The sequence below is a fragment of the Rana temporaria genome, chromosome 1 (assembly GCF_905171775.1).
Source record: "Rana temporaria chromosome 1, aRanTem1.1, whole genome shotgun sequence".
Taxonomy (NCBI): Eukaryota; Metazoa; Chordata; class Amphibia; order Anura; family Ranidae; genus Rana; species Rana temporaria.
This window is the reverse complement of record NC_053489.1, coordinates 624,746,754-624,753,222: the sequence shown is the minus strand read 5'-3', so window position 1 is coordinate 624,753,222 and position 6,469 is coordinate 624,746,754.

The window sequence follows — 6,469 nt, the reverse complement described above, 5'->3', positions numbered from 1 at the left end:
CACGATTGCGCGCGCCGTTACCGCTATTGCGCGCACCCGTGCGCCGCTACTGCCATCTGGTGGCCGGGACTGTTCATGACAATATATAACCAAAATGGTGTGCTTTCACCTTCTTGTGCCACCTCTATGCTCCCAGAACTCTTACCTTAACAAGGCTATAATGAAGCCTTATAATTGTAGTATCGGGTTAATGTAGCCTCTATATTGGCTCTATTCCAGGATCTCCAGACAATCTTAAGTATAGGTCTCTTTAACCACTTCCGGACCGCCCGGCGCCGTTTTGCATCAGTATTTTGAAGAGGAATACCATTGTTATGGCAGCCGCTAGCTACCATAACCCTGGTATCCTTTTCTTCAGTGAGCGGTCGGTTTTCTGATAAAAGTTGGTCTCTGTGGCATTTTAGTGCAAATATGAGATCCTTTCTTGTAATAGAAATAAAAGTGACACCATTTTTTTTTTTTTTTTTAAAGAACAGTGTAAAAAATAAAATTAAAGGTAAAATAAATAATAAAAAAAAAAATACATTTTTAAATGCGCCCCCTCCCTCCGAGCTCACTTGCAGAAGCGAAGGTAAACATGAGCAGCGCCTGCATATGAAAACGGTGTTCAAACCACACATGTGAGGTATCACCACGATCGTTAGAGTGAGAGCAATAATTCTAGCATTAGACCTTCTTTGTAACTCAAAACATTCAACCTGTAGAATTTTTTAAATGTTGCCTTTGAAGATTTTTAACAGTAAAAGTTGTCGCCATTCCACGAGCTGGGCGCAATATTGAAGCGTGACATGTTGGGTATCAATTTACTCGGCGTAATATTATCTTTCACAATATAAAAACAAATGGGCTAACTTTATTGATGTTGTATTTATTTTTATTCAAAAAAAGTGTATTTTTTCCAAAAAAGTGTGCTTGTAAGACCGCTGCGCAAATACGGTGTGACAGAAAGTATTGCAACAACCGCCGTTTTATTCTTTAGGGTGTTAGAAAGAAATATATATAATGTTTGAGGGTTCTAAGTAATTTTCTAGCAAAAAAAATATGTTTTAAACTTGTAAACACCAAATCTCCTCTCCCGCCAGATGCTGCAGGGGGATGTGTCAGGATGGAGAGTGGGAGAAGGATATGTCATTTAACACCCTCTTCATTTTCTGAATGAATACAGTGAGTGATCAGTACCAATCGCTCCGGTGTCTATTCATAACTGAAGAATAATGAACTGTGTTTGAGAATGAACAGGAAGCTGCTTAGCACAGAGCACTTCCCATTCATTCACTGTCTAGAACAGCTGAGGCTGCAGAGAAAGGTACTTGGAATCTCTGTCCGAAGGCACGTGGGCGGAGTCTAGCTGAACGGACATGCCGGGCTAGAGCTCTGCTCCATGAGGGAGAAAAACCGCTGATAAATAGCTGACAACGGAGCCGCGGAAGAACGGGACACGACGAAAATATCACAGGGAGGTGAGGGGGAACATTTAAAAGTAAAATGGTGCTGGGAGGTGCCAGAAATAAGACAAAACCCAATCCCTGCAGCAGTGCCCAGCAGGCAAAGGGAGCATCCAAAAAGGCGGGAATCACCTCAGCCACCTCAGCCACCTCAGAGAATCTCCTCACAGGGAAAGATAAAAGGCGCATCATTAAACAAATGAAGCCTGCTATTCTCCCAGGAGCCCAAAGCACAGATAGTGAAGATGAAGATTTATTAGACACCTCACAGGCTGCTGTACAAAGCGCAGCTGTCCCCTCAGAGTTGTTACAACAATTTGAGAGAATGCTGAACAAAGCATTGAAGCGCACCTCAGACCAAATCACCTTAAACCTTACCAAAGAAATAAGGGACTTGGGAAGCCGCACTGAGACCTTGGAGTCAAAAGTGGAAGAAATAGAGATTATAACGCAGGACTGCCAATCTGAAATAGACACCCTCAAGGAGGAAAATTTGACGCTTCAAAATAAACTGGAAGATTATGAAAACCGCGCCAGAAGGTCAAATTTGAGGTTCAGAGGTATTCCAGAGTCAATAATAGATCTTCCAGGTACTACGCTTGCAATACAGTAGGTGAACCCGATTTTGTGTCAATCTCGCTCTCTTTCTCAGCGAGATTGAGCACCTACGAGCCCCATCGCGGGAGCCAGCGCCGAGCTGGCTTGCCGCGATGGATACAGAGCCGTCATAGAAGCGACGGGAGATCCGACTTGGATTCCCGCCAATTCTACACGTGTGCGGCGTTTGTTATGAATCCTGAAGGGGAAGTCCCCGCCGGATTTTAAATAAAAATCCGGCATGGGTCCCCCCTCAGGAGCATACCGGGCCCTTAGGTCTGTTATGGGTTGTAAGGAGAGCCCCCCTACGCCGGAAAAAACGGCGTAGGGGGTCCCCCTACAATCCATACCAGACCCGTATCCAAAGCACGCTACCCGGCCAGCCAGGAAGGGAGTGGGGACGAGCGAGCGCCCCCCCCCTCCTGAGCCGTACCAGGCTGCATGCCCTCAACATGGGGGGGTTGGGTGCTCTGGGGCAGGGGGGCGCACTGCGGCCCCCCCCACCTCAGAGCACCCTGTCCCCATGTTGATGAGGACAGGGCCCCTTCCCGACAACCCTGGCCGTTGGTTGTCGGGGTATGCGGGCGGGAGGCTTATCGGAATCTGGGAGCCCCCTTTAATAAGGGGGCCCCCAGATACCGGCCCCCCACCCTAAGTGAATGAGTATGGGGTACATCGTACCCCTACCCATTCACCTGCAAGAAAAGTGGTAAAAACACAAATAAACCACACAGTGTATTAAAATATTTTATTTTTCTGCTCCGGAGGCCGCCCCCTGTCTTCTTTATTAGCTCTTTTACCAGGGGGGGCTTCTTCTTTGACGTCTTCGGGTGGGTGGGGGCCGCCGTCTGGTTCTCTTCCACCGCCGGGGGGGGGTGGCTTTTAAAAAAGCCCCCACCCCCCCGGCGGGTTTCCTCCGGCGTCTTCGGCGGGGCTCTTCTTCTTCCGCTATCCCGACGGGTCTTCTCAACTCTCCGGGGTTCTCCTTCTGTCTTCGCCGCTCTCCGTTGTTGACTCGTCGCACCCCGGTTCTTCGTCTCGCTGTCCGGTGTCTTCTTCCGTGATGTACGTCTTCTCCTTCCGTGCTGTGATGAGTTCTTCTTCCGTGCTGTGACGTCATGTTCTTCACTTCTCTCCTTCTCCCGATGTTGCCACGCCGGTCCTCCTCGCTGAAATGACGGATGCGCGCCTTGCATCGGACCTATATAGGCCTCACAGTCCCATCATGCTCTGTACCTACCCATGTGATACCTACCACGTGGGTAGGTATCACATGGGTAGGTACAGAGCATGATGGGACTGTGAGGCCTATATAGGTCCGATGCAAGGCGCGCATCCGTCATTTCAGCGAGGAGGACCGGCGTGGCAACATCGGGAGAAGGAGAGAAGTGAAGAACATGACGTCACAGCACGGAAGAAGAACTCATCACAGCACGGAAGGAGAAGACGTACATCACGGAAGAAGACACCAGACAGCGAGACGAAGAACCGGGGTGCGACGAGTCAACAACGGAGAGCGGCGAAGACAGAAGGAGAACCCCGGAGAGTTGAGAAGACCCGTCGGGATAGCGGAAGAAGAAGAGCCCCGCCGAAGACGCCGGAGGAAACCCGCCGGGGGGGTGGGGGCTTTTTTAAAAGCCACCCCCCCCCCGGCGGTGGAAGAGAACCAGACGGCGGCCCCCACCCACCCGAAGACGTCAAAGAAGAAGCCCCCCCTGGTAAAAGAGCTAATAAAGAAGACAGGGGGCGGCCTCCGGAGCAGAAAAATAAAATATTTTAATACACTGTGTGGTTTATTTGTGTTTTTACCACTTTTCTTGCAGGTGAATGGGTAGGGGTACGATGTACCCCATACTCATTCACTTAGGGTGGGGGGCCGGTATCTGGGGGCCCCCTTATTAAAGGGGGCTCCCAGATTCCGATAAGCCTCCCGCCCGCATACCCCGACAACCAACGGCCAGGGTTGTCGGGAAGGGGCCCTGTCCTCATCAACATGGGGACAGGGTGCTCTGAGGTGGGGGATGGCCGCAGTGCGCCCCCCTGCCCCAGAGCACCCAACCCCCCCATGTTGAGGGCATGCAGCCTGGTACGGCTCAGGAGGGGGGGGGGGCGCTCGCTCGTCCCCACTCCCTTCCTGGCTGGCCGGGTAGCGTGCTTTGGATACGGGTCTGGTATGGATTGTAGGGGGACCCCCTACGCCGTTTTTTCCGGCGTAGGGGGGCTCTCCTTACAACCCATAACAGACCTATGGGCCCGGTATGCTCCTGAGGGGGGACCCATGCCGGATTTTTATTTAAAATCCGGCGGGGACTTCCCCTTCAGGATTCATAACAAACGCCGCACACGTGTAGAATTGGCGGGAATCCAAGTCGGATCTCCCGTCGCTTCTATGACGCGCTTGCTGGAATGTGCTGTCACTATTCCAGTGAGTGTGAGATGTCGGCGAGATCTCGGCACCCTGTCGCCGAGTATCAGCGCGACGCTGTCGTGCTAAAAGCACAATATCACAAACACCTACTGTATGTCAGGAATTATTGCCAGGAATTGCAATAGAGCGGTTGGAATTTGACAGGGTTCATAGGGCACTAGCCCCAAAGAAACCAGAGGGACCCCCTAGAGATATCATCGCCAAATTCCACTATTATAGAACAAAAGAACAAATCTTGGAAGCAGCCAGAGTAAAGAACAGCCTGACATTCCAAGGGCACAGCTACCAGATATTCGCTGACATCTCACAGCTAACAATTACTAAAAGGCGAGCAATGAAACCCCTCTTAATGGAACTTCAAAATCATCAAATTAAGTACCAATGGGGATTCCCCTTTTCCCTACGGTTCACATACCAGGGAACCAAAATAATATGCAGATCGCCTGACCAATTGCATCAAGCCCTATTTGATCTCAAGCTCATCGAACGTAACACCACATCAAATTCCTCCCGCAGAAGAGCAGCGTCGGTTTCTTCTCACAGCAATTCAACCCACCCTGAAAAGAACAACGGTATACAACACACCAACAAAAGGGGCAGATTTGCACCCCAAGACCAAGAGGACACAATGGACTGACCATTTTTCTAGAAGATCTTCCATATTCCACTTCCTCCGTGCTACAAGATCAACCCAAGTGAAGACACCTGCAACTTGAGAGAATTGGAAACCTCTCTACTTGTTATCCTTATTTTACTTACTATGCCTGCTTCTCCTATCTCCTTTCTTACTCCCCGCCTAGCTTTAGGGTGGGGGGGGGGGAGGGTACCAAGCCTATCCTATACCCTTAGGGGTTTTCACACTCCATTCCTTTCTCTTCAGGTTGTAAACACCTTCAACATTCAGTCTTTCTTTCCTTTCTTTACTTCATACCTTAATTACTTATGCCTCATTCCTTCTCACCTAAGAAGCTCATCTATCCCCTGTATCTCAGGGATCCTTATCTGTAACACCCCCCTGATACAGCACCACCATTAGACATGCATATAGGCCAACACAATCTACAATCTTTCCTAGTAATCCATCATAACTATTCTCTCTCTCTCCCTCTTTCTTGAACTATATTATGCAGGACACTATTCTCATCCTGCTCTTATTTTGGTTACATGTAGATAAGAATGACTAACACCCAGTAGGGTGTTATCAGAATACTTTAAAAAGCGGTTCTCCAGCGCATGGAAACAACATGTGCCTCTCCAAGATCTCCTCGGGTCCCCATAATATTATGTGGGGACTTGACGAGATCCCCTTTTCCCCTGGCGGGAGCTTTTCTCCCCCGCCACGGGCAAACAAAATGAAATTTATTTGCTTATTATTGATTGCATATCCACTAACCTGTTTTGTATTTCACCCCCTCTTCAAGGTTGTTTTTTCCGGAACCCCTCACCCTTATTCTTTCCCTAAGTCTGCAGGACATGGGCCGCCCAGCCAATCCACAAAGGATAAAGGTAAGACAGGCGGGGAGGTCGGGCTACCATGGCACCATTAAATTTATTGTCTCTAAATGTGCAGGGCCTAAATGTACCACAAAAGAGAACCAAGGCTTTTAGATCTTTTCAGGCCAAAAAAGCTCATATTGTCTGCCTACAGGAGACACACTTTACCACTAACACGACTCCCAAATTTTACAATCCTTTTTACCCCCAAGTATATACAGCCTCCGCTTCAGTCAAAAAAAGGGGAACCCTAATTGCATTTCATAGAACCACACCTTTCACACTAAATTCCGAAATCAAAGACCCAGAAGGTAGATACCTCATTCTAACAGGCCACATAATGGACACAGCAATCACAATAGTTTCTTACTACGCCCCCAATCTCAATCCATTACCCTTTCTATCACACCTCCTTCAAACAATCAGCACTCATAAAACAGGCACTCTCCTCATTTGTGGTGATTCCAACCAGGTTCTTCTCCCATTTTTGGACAAAACCCCATAC